The following is an 18403-nucleotide window of genomic DNA, read 5'->3' as shown; positions in this document are numbered from 1 at the left end:
CCGCACCATCATAGTGAAATCCGATTGATACGTAGAGATTTCGGGACTTACATATAGCTTTCAGTTAGGCGAAACCCATGGGTGAGGCCCGTTTGGTTATGTTAGATTGGGTGAGACCTATAGGCGAGGCTCATTTGATCATGTAGATTGGGCGAGACCCTTTGGTCATGTAGATTGGGCGAGACCCATGGGCAAGGCCCGTTTGGTTACGATAGTATGGGTGAGACCCGTGGGCAAGGCCCAATTGGTAAGGTTAACTTGGGTGAGCATACCATTCAGACATTCAAATATATGCTCATAGCATGAGTTGTTGGTCGTAAGTCTTCGGACCAGTGTTGGAGTGATGGCAAGATCATTGTGACCTACAATCTTAAGTGTTCTAGCAGATTAGGTGGTATCATCGGAGTATCATGACGAAATAAGTGCGTGACTCATAAGGGTAAGACCCGATAGTAACTGGCTTAATTGAGGTGTTAGATCATGTTTAGAGTAGGGAAACTCTGTGATCAACGAATTAGATTTGTGTGGTAATTAGGCCAGGGTAGCCTTTATCAGTTAGACTCTTGGGAGAAGTTTTGTTGTGTGATTGTGCGTGAGAATGTCAATCTCAGTGGACGGTTAGGGATTATGCATCCCAATTTAGTATAAGGTCAGCATGGATTTAGGAGATCACAGATAGTTCGAATAAGCAGATATTTGGTTATCAGGATGTGAGTTATGTTTGGGTTTGGCACCTATGGGTGAGACTTGCGTTAAAAGTCGCCTTTGTTTGCAAATGAAAGGTGTCAGTAGCAATGAAAGATCAGGGATTTTATTTTCTAGTTAGCAGCAAGATAATTCAAGATCGGAATTCAGGAAGTTGGACAGGGTCGATTGGTGTGGTAGTGGAAGTAGCAGGGAATGATTTCGAGGACGAAATCTAATTTAAGTGGGGGAGAGTTGTAACACCCATTTTCCAGGATGGATCGATTTAGGATTTAAAGGAGTCAAAATGTTGATTTTTGGAGAAAATCGAGTGTCACGACATGCCCATTGGATGGTCATGTTGTGACAAGGGCAAACTATGATAAACACGTTTCAGACCATCCTCACGACGTGAGGCACAAGGTTTCATGACGTGAAACCTGCTGCAGCCCAAACCCATGATCTTTTAGGGTTTCCTTCATCTTTAAGCACATCTAAGTCATTTTAAGGTTCATTACCAGCCTCCAACACCCTTTTACCTCAAAAAACCCTAACCCTGATTCCCTTGGTGATTCTTGGCCTTTTGGAGCATTTGTTGGCTTAAAGAAGAACAGAAGAAGGAGAAAAATGTGTTTTTTGGTGGAGCTTGCAAGGAAACAACATTATCATGATCTCATATTGTTTCTGGACCTTTTTAAGTGTCAAAGGCTCAAACTTTATTGCTTAATGTGGTTAGATCTAAGTGGTTGTCCCATGTCTTTCATGTTTGAGCAAGTTTGAATGGAAGGAATTTATAAAATTGGAAACTTTATGCATTCTAGGGGTCCCTTGAGCATTATAATGTTCAGATCTAGGAGTTGGTTGATGGTTGGGTCCATACATATGAGTTTTGGTGCAATTTCTTCATGTTTGACATGTAATGGATGGAGGACATGCATGAGGCATGCATTTTCATCAAGTAATCCTTTTTATGGACCTTTGGAGTCCCCTTTTGCTTCTGGAAAATTTAAAGTGAAAGGCTTAATGGATTAAGGACTTAAATCTTGGATATATGGTTTAGAGTATAGTCACAACATGACACAAGGTGTGTCACAACGTGACCATGAAAGATCCCGTTTCTGTGAGTTTTATGGGACTCACGACGTGACAGAAGGATGTTAACGTCGTGAGGTCAGCCCAAAGGATTGTCTGTGACTGAGTTGGCTGAGTTAGAGCGAGTCAAGTTGGAACCGGATTGAGTGTGCTCTTATGACGTGACCAAGGGCTTGTCACGATGTGAGGATAGTTGGTTGAAATTGATGATTGTTGACTTTGACTTTGACCGTTGACTTATTGACCTGGGTTGACATTTGGTCAAGATTGTTGGATTTAGAAGGTAGACTTGGGGTTTACCTTATGTGGATTGATAAGAGATGTTTAGCAACCATCATTTGGCGGTGAGAGCTGTTAGCTATGGTCGGCGCGACATTGAGCTGAGTTTTAGTCGACTTTATGAGCCAGGTGAGTCTTTTTGACTATACTCGTGGGTCGAAGGCACCAATGTCGGCCCACTGGATTGTGTTAGAATTGATGCTAGCTATGTTTGTGACCCTTGAATGTGTATGATGAGTTGGGCCCTTTATTGTATGTTGGATTGGGCCCGTTTTACTTGTTGGGCGGGGCCCCTAGATCGTGTTATGTAGGATGCTAACTGTCTTTGTGACTCTTACATGTATATGTTGGGCGAGGCCCGTTATGTATGTTAGACGGGGCCCACTATATACGCTAGGCGAGGCCCGATTATATGTTGGACGGGGCCCAGTCGATGGGTGGGGCCCGAGGTTATGTATGGTATGAGGTATTTTTGGGAACTCACTAAGCTTTGTGCTTGTGGTTTCATTTTTATTGTTTTAGGTACTTCTGGTTCCAGAGGGAAGGGCCCGACGTGATCGTACTGCATCCCCCAGAGTTTATTCTGCATTGACTATTTGTGATCTTTACTCTGATGTTTGAGAAAACTATTACTTGATTTCCTTTTGAAGCAATTGAATGAATGGTTTAATTAAATAAAAAATGAAATTTTTATTATGACTTTTTGGGGCATTACAAAAAGCATTTTAAAAGTTGTCAAAGTTTGAGTCAAAACCCATGTAGCCCACGATTTTTCGAACTTACGTAGTTTGTGCTATGTACTTAGGTATGGAAGTGAAGATAAAATGTGCTACGAGAAGGACTGCAATGGAAATCAGAGAAGGTTGTAGAATCCTTTCTCTTATGTTATAACTAGGCGAATGTCCGCGCGTTGCGCAAAAATACCTATATAGTTGAAATCTTTACAAATATATGTTTTTTTAATATAACAATAACGTTGTTAAATTTGATATAATAATTCGTATACTAAATTGATATAATATATTGATTATTTTGAATTATATGATAATATATACATCTATTATAACTGCATAATCTCAACCGTTTGAATGACTTCTAACCGCGAGTTACTCATGAATAAAATTAAATATAATATATGGTTTAATATTATTTATAGTTGTTATTGTTAATTAATTTTTTCAAATTTATTTGTTTATCGTTATAATTTCTATCATTATAATTATTTAAAACATCAAACATTTTTATTTTATTTTAAAGGTAACAATATAATCATGTACATAGAGTTATATTTAACTATTGTTATTGTAAGCTATTTTAAGCTACTTATTTGAAAACTTTTAACGATTATACAAATATCTTTAGGAAATATTTTAGTTAAGTTGAGATTATAATTCAGTTTTTGCATTTAGCACTACAATTTATCACTTTTAGCTATTCACAAAATATTCATTGGGTTTTTAAGTGGAACTGAAATTTATATTTAAGTTGACACTGTAATGATATATTTAAATTAACAATTTAAGTATTTTGTCCAAACTGTTCAAAAATTATAGCTTTAAATTGATAATGGTTTACATACAACAACATCTTAATCTAATAAATTAAGTATAATCTGTTAAAAATTAAAGGCATAACTTTATAAGTAGAAGTAAAGATGTTATTTTAATATTGAAATTTAGTTTATTTATGATTACACTTTTGGTTTGATATTTATTTAACATTATTAACCAACTTATAATCATTACTAGAAAGACACTACAACTTATCACTTTTAACTATTTACAAAATATTATTTGGTTTATTTAAGTTAAACTAAAATTTATATTTAAGTTGATCCTGTAATCTTATATTTAAATTTATAATTTAAGTATTTTATACAAATTATTCAAAAATTGTAGCTTTAAAATGATAATGGTTTACACCCAACAATATATTAAAACTAATAAATTAAGTATAATATGTTAAAAGTTAAAAAACATAACTTTATAAGTAGAAGTAAATATATTCTTTTTATATTGTTTAGTTTGTATATGATTACATTTTATGTTTGATATTTATTTGATCTTATTAACCAACTTATAATCATTATTAGGAAGAAATTGAAAAATCATGGGAGTTTCAAATGAATGTGGTGAAAGGAAAAATGCATGGGAGTTTCAAATGAATGTGGTGAAAGGAAAAATGCTAGCTTTATAAGATATATATATAGATAGATAGATATAGATATAGATAGATATAGATATAGATAGATATAGATATAGATATAGATATAGATAGATATAGATATAGATATAGATAGATATAGACTATTGATATGTTTTGCGACACTGAAAGTTGTAAAGTCTGATAAATGTTCTAAAAGTTTTTGTAAAAGCACATTTTCACTGATAATAAATGGTGTTTAAAAATTACGGTGGTACAAGTGCAGTGTATTCATTGAATCCTACTACAATCAAATCAAAATAATATAACTATATTTATATTTATGGTCCTTTAATTTGTATATAATTTATGCACTAACCTTTTCATACCCAACATTTTACTATATATTGACGTTTCCTAAACTTTATTTTTTTATTAAGTGTGGTGTATTCATTGAATCCTACTACGATCAAATCAAACAATATAACTATATTTACATTTATGTTCCTTAAGTTGTATATAATTTATGTAATAATCATTTTCTTACCTAACATTTATTATATATGGATGTCTTTTAAACTTCATTTCTTTATTCAGTGTGGTGTATTCATTGAATTAGATCAAATCAAAATAATATAACTATAATTACATTTATGGTCATTTAAGTTGTATATAATTTATGTAATAATCATTTTCATACACAACATCATACTATCATACTATACTTGTAAATGAGACATTTTTTCTATCACCACAATCATTTGAAACTTCCATGTCTTTTCTTATTTCTTTATAATAATGATTCCATAGTATCTATTTAAACCTACATAACTTTTCACTAGCATCTAATTAACAACTACCACTCAATAGTTTTTTTAACTTATGATACTTAATGGTTCTTATGACACTAATTGATTAAAATTGAGATGTGTATATATTTCATAATGGTTGATTTTTATTAGAATGATTTAAAGAGTTTGTGAGTGGTTGAGAGGTAGATTAGAAACTTCATACAAAAAAATTGTCGATGAAGAGCATAAGTAATAAAAAAGAGGAAGATGAGGATGAGAAGGAAATATGAAAGTTTATGGTAAGCAATATTGTTTCATTATCTTCTTTCTTATTATCTAAATTTATACTGTATAATTATGATTTTGGTTGGAATGAAAAATATGATATATGAAGACGCTCTAATCATTGCCTTTAGATTCACATGAGCAACAAGATTACTTCACAACAATATAAAACAAGAATGAATACAACTAGCGTAGTTCATACTTCATGATTTTAAAATTTTGGTGGTTCAATTTATTTTAAAGTTTTGAATTTTCTTTTCATGAAAGTTATAATCATGTTCAGCAGGGTCCCAAAAGAAAGCTATGCAACTAACCGTCTAAAGTCTAGACCCAACGGTCCATGTCGTATAAATTATAATGGAGTTTTCAAGATGGTGCAGGTTAATGTTCATTCCACTTCAAGTTGTATAACTAGAATTTTAAAAATATTCATTGGATGTGCTTTCCAGGATGATGTAATGGGGTGCATGTCGGCGTTTAATTTTACAGGTCATCATGTTGTCTTGGATGTTCACAATTGATCACATGGAAATGGTCCTATTGATGACAGTTTTGTAGTTGATAAAACTTATTAAAATTGATTTTGTTATATTCCATAAAAATGGTAAATTTGAATTGTTGATATATCATTACGTACTAATATATTATTATAAATCGTTTAATCATTCATGATCTTTTTAAACGATACGTTTATGATTTAACTGTAAGGTAATTAGAAGTGAAATAAGATTTAGCCATTGCAATTTGCACCTCTAATTTTATGTTATGCGAATGAAAAGCACAATGGCACGAGACTCCCACAAAATACAAATTGTTTAATTGTTTTATAACTTATGTTTTCTAATAACATATGAGGGCTAAAACTCATTTTGGGTTTTATAATTATTATTAGTCTGGTTAGAATCTATTACATAATATTTTGACATCAATTATAAACATATTTTATTTATAATTTTAACTTTTCCTTTAATTCGTTGTATTTACATTATCAGTAATTTATATGGTTAATTATTTTTTCATATGTTGTAATATTCAATCAATTTATTCCGTAATAAAAAATTAGAACACCAATATCGACAATTTAGGAGCGGTTTTGAAATATTAAAAACCGACATAACATGTTCCATGATCGGTTCCAATATTCTAGGGTCGTAGGTTCCAATTTTAATAGGCCTATATATAAAAAATGAACAAAAACCATATATAAAATTATAAATTTCAACATATTTTAACCATATATTTGTTTTACTGCGTAACGCGCGATAATACACATAGTGAAATATTTTTCCTTTCACCACATCAATTTGAAACACCCAACTGTTCATATTTTCATATAATTTACTTAATGTATTAACTTAAATATGTTGTTACTTATAAACATTATCATAAATGAAAGACATCTTGAATTATCAATATGATATACTAATTTTGTTGACTTCAATATAATGTTAAATACATAACATAAATTAATATATTAAATAAACTTAAAAATATAGTGTAAAAATTAAAACCTAAACTAAAATATCAAATAATGTTTTAAAAATTCAACGTATATTTTTTAAAATAGTTAAAAGGAAAATATTAGATTCGATAAATATAAAAATCTTAAATCTAAAAGTCGAATTAACTAAAAGATGTTCAAAAACTATTTTTTATAATAATTAAAACTCAATTAAGTTGTTTTTAAATTAATTTATAACAATAACTAAAAATAACATAAAGTTATAAATTAAATTATGTTACATTATAAACAATGGTTGATAATATATATATATATATATATATATATATATATATATATATATATATATATATATATATATCATATCATACTATACTATAAAGGAAACATTTTTCCTTTAACCACATCAATTTGAAACTCCCAACTATTTTTCCTTTCACCACATTCATTTGAAACTCCCATGACTTTTCAATTTCTTTCTAATAACGATTATAAGTTGGTTAATAATGTTAAATAAATATCAAACCTAAAGTATAATAATAAATAAACTAAATTTCAATATTAAAATAATATATTTACTTCTACTTGTATAGTTATGTCTTTAACTTTTAACATATTATATTATTATTATTATTATATACTATAAAGGAAACATTTTTCCTTTAACCACATCAATTTGAAACTCCTAACTATTTTTCGTTTCACCACATTCATTTGAAACTCTCATGACTTTTCAATATCTTTCTAATAATGATTATAAGTTGGTTAATAAGGTTAAATAAATATCAAACCTAAAGTATAATCATAAATAAACTAAATTTCAATATTAAAATAATATATTTACTTCTACTTAAGTATAATCATAAATAAACTAAATTTCAATATTAAAATAATATATTTACTTCTACTTATAAAGTTATGTCTTTAACTTTTAACATATTATATTATATATTATATACTATAAAGGAAACATTTTTTCTTTAACCACATCAATTTGAAACTCCCAATTATTTTTTCCTTTCACCACATTCATTTGAAACTCTAATAACTTTTCAATTTCTTTCTAATTATGATTATAAGTTGGTTAATAAGGTTAAATAATTATCAAACCTAAAGTATAATCATAAATAAACTAAATTTCAATATTAAAATAATATATTTACTTCTACTTATAAAGTTATGTCTTTAACTTTTAACATATTATACTTAATATATTAGATTTAATATGTTGTTGTATTTAATTAAATATAAGATTACATAGTCAACTTAAATATAAATTTCAGTTCCACTTAAAAAACCTAAAGTATATTTTGTGAATAGTTAAAAGTGATAAATTGTAGTGCTAAATGCAAAAACTAAATTGTAATCTCAATTTAACTAAAATATTTCTGAAATATATTTTTATAATTATTAAAAGTTTTCAAATAAGTAGCTTAATATAACTTACCATAAAATAGTTAAAAATAACTCTATATAAATGATTATATTGTTACCTTTAAAAACAAAAAACAATGTTTGATGTTTTAAATAATTACAATGATAGAAATTAAAACGTTAAGAAAATAAATTTTAAAACGATTGAGATTATGAAATTTTAATAGTTGTATATATTATCATATAATTCAAAATAATCAATATATTATATCAAATTAGTATATTAATTATTATATCAAATTTAACAACAACGTTATTATTATATTTAATAAAACATATATTTGTGAAGACTTCTATTATATATGCATTTTTACTTGTACTACATGCATTTGAAACCTCCATGACTTTTCAATTTCTTTCTAATAATTTTTATAATTTGGTTAATGATATTAAATTAATGCAAAAACTAAATTTTAATAATAAATTAACTAAATTACATAGTTAACTTATTAGTTTAGGTATGTTGTTGTATGTGACCAATTGTCATTTTAAAGTAACAACTTTTGTGTAATTTATGATTTTATACAAAATAGTTAAATTATTAATTTCAATATAATGTTAAACGATTAACTTAAATCAAAATTTTTTCAGTTAAACATTAAAAAAATCGAGATATTATTCTATAAATAGCTAAAAGTTATAAATTATAATGTTAAACCTAAATTGCAATCCTAAATTGCAATCCTAAATTAACAAAAAAAATGAAACTATTTTTTATAATCTTTAAGAATTTTCAAATAAATAGCTTAATTATAACTTACAATAAGAATAGTTAAAAGTAATATTATATAAAAAATTATATTGTTATCTTTAAAAACAAAAACAATGTTTGTTGTTTTAAATAATTACAATCAAAGAAACTAACAAAATTCATCAAATAAATTTTAAAAAAGTTCAATTTTTGAAACCAAATTAAAATAATTAAGAGTTTCCAAATATTTTATTTAAAATAACTTACAACAACAATAGTTAAAAGTAACATTGTATACAAAAATTATGTTGTTACCTTTAAAAACAAAAACAATGTTTGATGTTTTAAATAATTACAATGATAGAAATTAAAATGACAAGCAAATAAACTTTTTAAAATTAACTAATCGTAACAACAACTATAAACATCATTAAACCGTATATTATATTTAATTTTATTCATGAGTAACCTGCAGGTAGAGACCATTGAGACAACTGAGATTATAGAATTTCAAAAGATTTTATATTATCATATAATTAAAAAAAATAATGTTATAAGAGCAAACAACAACATCATTGATATATTTAAAAAACATATATTTATAAATATTTCAAATATATTGTTCTATTCTGCGCAACGCACGGGTATTCGCCTAATATACTTATAAAGGAAGCATTTTTCCTTTCACCACATTCATTTGAAATTCCCATTCATTTTTCCTTTTACCACATTCATTTGAAACTCCCATGACTTTTCAATTTATTTCTAATAATAATTATACGTTGGTTAATAAGGTTAAATAAATATCAAACCTAAAGTGTAGTCATATATAAACTAAATTTCAAAATTAAAATAATATCTTTACTTCTACTTATAAAGTTATGTTTTTTAACTTTTAACATATTATACTTAATTTATTATTATTAATATATTATTGGATGTAAACGAAAAAACATCATAAATGGTCCATGTGGTTTCTCAAAATCTGAAGTTTAGTACTCATGGTTTAGAAACGTCATAGTTGGTCCCTGTTCTTTCAAAACTTGTGACAGTTGGTCCTTATCCCTAACTCCGTTAAGTTTTATCCGTTAACTGAAGGGCATTTTCGTCATTTCGCTACCACAGGGACCATTTATGATGTTTTCTCGTATTTTAAAAATAAATAAAAAAAATGAAATAATATTCTCTCTCTATTTGGGTTGGGTTTATCTCTCATAAACACCTAAGAACATCCCGCCTATAAAACATCCCTAAAACAAAAAGCATACACAAAATATGGGTTTATTCTTGAGTTAGCCCCTAAAAATCATTCCAGCCTCTCCATCTTCATCTTCATCTACAAACCACCCTAAGCAAAACATATGTATTTCATCTTTTTCTAACAGGTACCATAACAACACCTTCCTTCTGAAAGTCTGATACATACACTTGCGATGCAAATCAAGTTCGATGGCCAGATTAGAAGTGGATACATCTTCCATGGAGGGGGTTTTATAGTGGAGAATGGAGTAGTTTCCGTTTATGATTCAGATCGAGTTTAGGCATACGTTTCAGATAAGAAATCGATTCAGATCTGGTTTAGATTTAGGTTTCATATAAAAAATCGATTCAGATTAAGATTAGGTTTCAGATTAAAGGGGTAGTTGTGAATGGTTTCTAGGTTCAAAATCAAAGCAGAAGATGATGAGGGCAGTTGAGGAAAAGAACCTCCACCCTGCCTCCATTAACACAAAGAAGGTGTGTAAAGCTTCCATCTTCCTTGCTTATTGTCGAATCAGACCACACCCCTCCCTTCTTTAGAATTAGATGGAAAAAACCCATGAATGCCTCGTCGGAATTAGCTAAGGAAGATGTCGCTGCTATCTACTTCTCGTACTCCACCACTGTAACCACCAACGAGTACCATTGCTGCAACAACCAACGATCACTGTGTGACAACCCGAAAATTTTTAAATTTTTGCCTTGCAAAGCCCAGCCAGTCAACTCCGCTGAGTGTCAGACTCATATCTACTATCATTTAGCCCCGTTTGGAGTCTGTTTAAAGGCTCAAAGCTCAGTACATTCCAGCACTGAGCATAGGAATGGATCGCGTAAACTTCTAGCACCAAAATCGAGCCTTACACTCCAACATCAGGAGTGTACGGCCGCACACTGGGTGTACGGTCGCACACCCCTCTCCTGGAAGCACACTCATGTGTATAAGGTTGGGACTTAGCCATCTTTCATCCCTTTTCACACTCCCAAGCCTAGAACTCGACTTCTCTCTCAACTATCATCCGATTTGCAGCCTAGATCTTCGAGTTTGTAAGTGTTCTTCTCCCAATTTGTTGTTAATCTTCTTAAACTAGTAACACCCTTTGATTTCATCCATTTGAAATCATGTTTTGGCTAGATCTTCAAATCTCCAACCATTTCACCAAGAACACGAAGAACACACACTTGTTCTTGGTGATTTTGAGCCTTCTCGAGCTTCCGGATCGTAAGTACTTTTCCCTTAAGCTTAGAACTTGTTAAGAACACGAGATTAAGGCCTTGAAACTGCCCAGAACCCAAGAACATATGGTGTGTGCGGCCGCACACACAGGTGTGGCCGTACACCCCTCAAACACCCCTAAAGGCTTCCATATCGTGAGTACCATTCCCTAAGCTTGTTACTTACTAGATGTGAGCCTTAGAAAACGTCCAAATCATGTTCATCAAGGAGTGTGCGGCCGCACACACTCCATGTGGCCGTACACCCCTTTGTTTAGTGCTTAAGGGACTCCAAAGTGCCTTTCTAGCTTCAACACTTGTTGATCAATTTTCCTACAAGCTTCCCTATCATTAGAATAGACTTTTGTGCACTCATTACCATGAGTGTGTGGCCGCACACTACCTCAAGTGGCCGTACACTCCCTTAAATTGAATCACATGCGATTCCAACACTTGGTCAAAGTGTTTCCTAGTCCCGTGAGGTGTTTCCTTGCATTGGGTTGCTTCCGAGCACTATATTTATGTCAATACATGCCAACGTATGTCATTTAGGACTTGTTGTGTCTCGGGACTTCATTCGTGGAACTTCTCATCCTTACACGCGTATCCGTTGAATCACCCACATCAGGTGAGTTCATACCCCGTAATGAATCTTTTAATTGTTTTAAATGTTTTAAGGGGGTGAATACAAGTTGAACACAATGTTAATTGTGTAATTGTTTGTTATAAACATTTTCAAAAGGATTACTTATGTCACTTATAAGTTGTCAAAACATCTCAAAGACTCTTTTCAACTTATGTTACTTTATAGTTTAACAAAACTCCGTTTTTAAAGTACCAGCATAACTTAGTAGTAAAATGAGTCTTTTCCACAACAGTTCAAGTACATTACTGGTAAACTATAATAGGTATAGTTTAGGAAGACACTATTCATCATTTATAGTACAATGAAGTATACAGAGAGTCATTTCATACATGAGTCAAAACACACTATTTTGAGAAACATTTCACACTATACACTATACAAAAGAGGATATACTACGCACTAGTACAGAAAGAACATTACTACACTATGACTTACTATACAAACACTGTTATACGATAAATTAATGTGACATACTATTTAAGGATACAACGACACTATGTTGTATCAATTTATAACCAGAGTCTCCTGGAGGGAGAGCGGACATCTTGTGTATAGATCTATACGGGACAGACACTCTCACACCCTGACTGCTAGCTACAGTCCCAGCCGATAAGGCCAAGGGGTGACAAATGTCACCTCACTACATATGACACCAGGGGGTCATCTTTTATTCAGTCGTCGATCAGCATGGTTACATACGAGTTCACATTTAAACTTTTAATTAACCAGTTTGGGATTAAAGGCTACTTTAGACTCCCCGAGGTGTATTGTACATTTAATACTACCTGGAGTCTGTATTTTATTACTTTATAGCCAGCAGTGTCACTGCTGAGGTAAAACATTATTTTCCCTATTACATCTACTTTGTGAATCTTCTCACATATTCATTAATGTATAAACTATATTTAGTTAATGAGAGTCTCACTCGGGAAAATACACACTCATACAAGAAACAAACATACATAACATTTGATGCCTTGGTAGAAGGCTACGATTAGTAGAAAGGACCATAATGCTAACCTTATGATTCCCTAATGTATACATCAAAGGATACATATATATCAATAGGATTTGACAGGTAATAGGATGTGTGTTCTCCGCTTCATTTCTTGTTCCTTGTTTGGTTGTGGGCTTGGAGCAGATTCACCTAGTCTATTATCTATTCGATTCTAGATATATATGTCCAGTATACATTGAGTCATCATAAGGGTACCAGGTATGGGTCAAGTCATAGGACACAGAGTCAATGCACAGTCTTCTAGTACAGAACATACTTTCCAATTCAGAACTTTTGGTATACAACACTAGAAACTTACCAGTTAAGGGTTTAATCCATTTTATTAAACCAGGATAAACTTAAAGGACCTTAGGTGATTAACTCTATAATACTTTAGTTTATACTGCATGGTTATATATCATTGATACCCAATAGGTAGTTAGATGTGTGCTTTCCGCCTTACTTCCTGTTCGTTGTTTGGTTGTGGGCTTAGGGCAGATTCACCCAATTAACTCTCTATCCGATATTAGATCATATATAGCCAGTATAAACTAAGTGATTATAGGAGTAATCACTGTGGTCACCTTTTTATTATAAGAAATAAGGGTTTTTCTTAAAGAATCTTTTCATTAAATATAAAGAAACCATTACAGTTAACTCCATGAGTAACAAGTGAACACGCCAGAGTTATATACAATAATGATCTAACAAACATTGGGATGTGTGCTATCCGCCTTACTCCCTGTTCCTTATTTGGTTGTGAGCTTAGGGCAGATGCGCACAGTCGATTGCTTGTTTACTCTGAGTTTTATATCACTTGTATCCATTTAGTACTCATAGAAAGGATTGTAGGATCATTTTTACGTATCTTTCATCAAAGTAGGAAATATAGGATTTCCTAAGAGGAACAGGCGAACTTTTCTAAACAGAACTTACAACTCACTACATTTTACAACAACAACTTACTTACATCACTAAAATCTTATGAACTCACCAGCTTAATTGCTGATCAACTCTTTCAAATAACTTGTATTCTTAGGAGCCTAGTAGACATGTACTCGTGTTGGGATTCAGAAGATGGAGCAGTATAGCTTCAAGTCTTGTTTGTTATTTGCTTATGTATTCTATGTTTTGTGAACACACACCTTGTAAACACTTTCTTTCTAATGAAATTGTTGTTCATTACTTTTCTTACTATGATGCATGTCTTGTGATACTAAACATGACGTCCTCCACCCCAAAACGTTTCCGCCGTTCCGGTTTTGGGGTGTGACACACCGCCGCTGTAATCCCTGATGGGGTTTCAAACCTGCAAAAACAACCCAGATCATAAATGGGTGGTGTGTGATGGAGCAGATCTAAACCGCATGAATGCCTCATTAGAAACTGTTACTCAAGGTATAGACAAATGAGAAAAGCAAATCAATTTACTGGTAATGGGGTGGTGGTTTAGATTGGGATTGGTTTTGAAAAAAAATTGATATGAGATGAAAATTGAAGAAGACGATGGGATGAGAGAGAGACCTTTTATATTTTTAATTATATTTATTTATTTATTTATTTTTAAAATACGAGTAAACATTATAAATGGTCCATGTGGTAGCGAAATGACGAAAATGCCCTTCATTTAACAGACAAAACTTAACGGAGTTAGGGATAAGGACCAACTGTCAAAAGTTTTGAAAGCATAGGGACCAGCTATGACGTTTCTAAACCATAGGTACTAAACTTCAGATTTTGGGAAACCACAGGGACCATTTATGATGTTTTTTCGATGTAAACCATTATCATTTTAAAGATTCAATTTTGGACAATTTGTATAAAATACTTAAATTATTAATTTAAATATAACATTACAGGGTCAAGTTAAATATAAATTTTAGTTTAACTTAAACAACCCAAAAAAATATTTTGTAAATAGTTAAAAGTGATAAATTGTAGTGTCTTTCTAATAATGATTATAAGTTGGTTAATAAGGTTAAATAAATATCAAACCTAAAGTGTAATTATAAATAAACTAAATTTCAATTTTAAAATAGTATCCTTACTTCTACTTATAAAGTTATGTCTTTAACATTTAACATATTATACTTAATTTATTAGATTTAAAATGTTGTTGTGTGTAAACTAAATTTCAATATTAAAATAATATATCTACTTCTATTTACAAAGTTATGTTTTTAACTTTTAACATGTTATACTTAATTTATTAGATTTAAAATGTTGTTGTGTAAATTATTATCAGTTTAAAGCTATAACTTTTAAACAGTTTGGACAAAATACTTAAATTGTTAATTTAAATATAACATTACAGTGTCAACTTAAATATAAATTTCAGTTCCACTTAAAAAACCAAAGAATATTTTATAAATAGTTAAAAGAGACAAATTGTAGTGCTAAATGAAAAAATTAAATTGTAATATCAATTTAACTAAAATATTTCCTAAAGATATTTTTATAATCGTTAAAAGTTTTCAAATAAGTAGCTTAAAATAACATACAACAACAATAGTTAAAAATAACTATATATATAAATGATTATACTGTTACCTTTAAAATCAAAAAACAATGTTTGATGTTTTAAATAATTATAATGATAAAATTAAAACGTTATACAAATAGATTTTAAAAAATTAATTAACAATAACAACAACTATAAATAACATGAAACCATATATTATATTTAATTTTATTCATGAGTAACTCGCGGGTAGAAGTTATTCAAACGATTGAGATTATGTATTTATAATAGATGTATATATTATCATATAATTCAAAATAATCAATATATTATATCAATTTAGTATACGAGTTATTATATCAAATTTAACAACACCGTTATTGTTGTACTTCAAAAATACATATATTTATAAACATTTCAATTATATAGATGTTTCTGCGCAACGCGCGGACATTCGCCTAGTATACTTATAAATGAAGCATTTTTCCTTTCATCACATTCATTAGAAACTCCCATGTATTTTTCCTTTCACCACATTCATTTGAAACTCCCATAACTTTTCAATTTCTTTCTAATAATGATTATAAGTTGGTTAAAATAGTATCTTTACTTTTACTTATAAAGTTATATCTTTAACTTTTAACATATTATACATAATTTATTAGTTTTAATATGTTGTTATATGTAAATCATAATCATTTTAAAGTTACAACTTTTGATCAATTTGGATAGATACTTACATTGTTAATTTAAATATAGGGTCAACTTAAATATAAATTTTAATTCGACTTAAAGAACCTAAAGAATAGTTTGTAAATCGTTAAAAGTGATAAATTGTAGTGTCTTTCTAATAATAATAATTATAAATTGGTTAATAAGGTTAAATAAATATCAAACCTAAAGTGTAATCATAAATAAACTAAATTTCAATATTAAAATAATATATCTACTTCTATTTACAAAGTTATGTTTTTAACTTTTAACATGTTATACTTAATTTATTAGATTTAATATGTTGTTGTATGTAACCATTATTAGTTTAAAGCTACAACTTTTGAACAGTTTGGATAAAATACCTAAATTGTTAATTTAAAACATTACATGATCAACTTAAATATAAATTTCAGTGCCACTTAAAAACCCAAAGAATATTTTGTGAATAATTAAAAGTGATAAATTGTAGTGCTAAATGCAAAAACTAAATTGTAATCTCAACTTAACTAAAAAATTTCCTAAAAATATTTTTATAATCACTAAAAGTTTTCAAATAAGTAGCTTAAAATAACTTACAATAACAATAGTTAAAAATAACTCTATATAAATGATTATATTGTTACCTTTAAATACGAAAAACAATGTTTGATTTTTAAATAATTTCAATGATAGAAATCAAAACGTTAAGAAAATAAATTTTAGAAAATTAATTAACAATAACAACTATAAATAACATTAAACCATATATTATATTTAATTTTTTTCATGAGTAACCTGCGGGTAAAGGTCATTCAAACGATTCAGATTATGCAGTTTTAATAGATGTATATATTATCATATAACTCAAAATAATCAATATATTATATCAACTTAGTATACGAATTAGTATATCAAATTCAACAACAACGTTATTGTTCTATTTAATAAAACACATATTAGTAAAGATTTCAACTATACAGGTGTTTCTGCGCAACGCGCGAGAATTTGCCTAGTATACTTATAAAGGAAACATTTTTTTCTTTCACCACATTCATTTGAAACTCCCATGACTTTTCAATTTCTTTCTAATAATGATTATAAATTGGTTAATAAGGTTAAATAACTATCTAACCTAAAGTGTAATCATATATACAGTAAATTTCAAAATTAAAATAATATCTTTACTTTTACTTATAAAGTTATGTCTTTAACTTTTAACATATTATACTTAATTTATTAGTATTAAAATATTGTTGTATGTAAACCATTATCATTTTAAAGCTATAATTTTTGAACAGTTTGGATAAAATACTTAAATGATTAATTTAAATATAACATTACAGGGTCAACTTAAGTATAAATTTTAGTTCAACTTAAACAACTCAAAGAATATTTTGTAAATAGTTAAAAGTGATAAATTGTAGTGTCTTTCTATTAATGGTTATAAGTTGGTTAATAAGGTTAAATAATTATCAAACATAAAGTATAATGATAAATAAACTAAATTTCAATATTAAAATATTATCTTTATTTCTACTTATAAAGTTATGTCTTTCATTTTTAACATATTATATTTAATTTATTAGATTTAATATGTTGTTGTATGTAAACCATTATCAGTTTAAAACTACAACTTTTGAACAATTTGGATAAAATATCTAAATTGTTAATTTAAATATAACATTATATGGTCAACTTAAATATAAATTTCAGTCCCACTTAAAAAACCCAAATAATAATTTGTGAATAGTTAAAAGTGATGAATTGTAATGCTAAATGCAAAAACTAAATTGTAATATCAATTTAACTAAAATATTTGCTAAATATATTTTTATAATCATTAAAAGTTTTCAAATAAGTAGCTTAAACAACTTACAATAACAATAGTTAAAAATAACTATATATAAATGATTATATTGTTACTTTTAAAAACAATGTTTGATGTTTTAAAAAATTACAATGATAGAAATTAAAACGTTAAGCTAATAAATTTTAAAAAATTAATTAACAATAACAACAACTATATAACATTAAACCATTTCATTCATGAGTAACCCACAGGTAGAGGTCATTCAAACGATTGAGATTATACAGTTTTAATAGATGTATGTATTATCATATAATTCAAGATAATCAATATATTATATCAACTTAATATACGAATTATTATATATCAAATTTAACAACAACGCTATTGTTATATTTAAGAAAACATACATTTGTAAATATTTCAACTATATAGGTGTTTCTGCGCAACGCGCGAGCATTCACCTA

The sequence above is a fragment of the Lactuca virosa genome, chromosome 4 (assembly GCF_052849685.1).
Source record: "Lactuca virosa cultivar CGN04683 chromosome 4, Lactuca_virosa_CGN04683_v6, whole genome shotgun sequence".
NCBI classification, from domain to species: Eukaryota; Viridiplantae; Streptophyta; class Magnoliopsida; order Asterales; family Asteraceae; genus Lactuca; species Lactuca virosa.
This window is presented reverse-complemented; position numbering follows the sequence as displayed.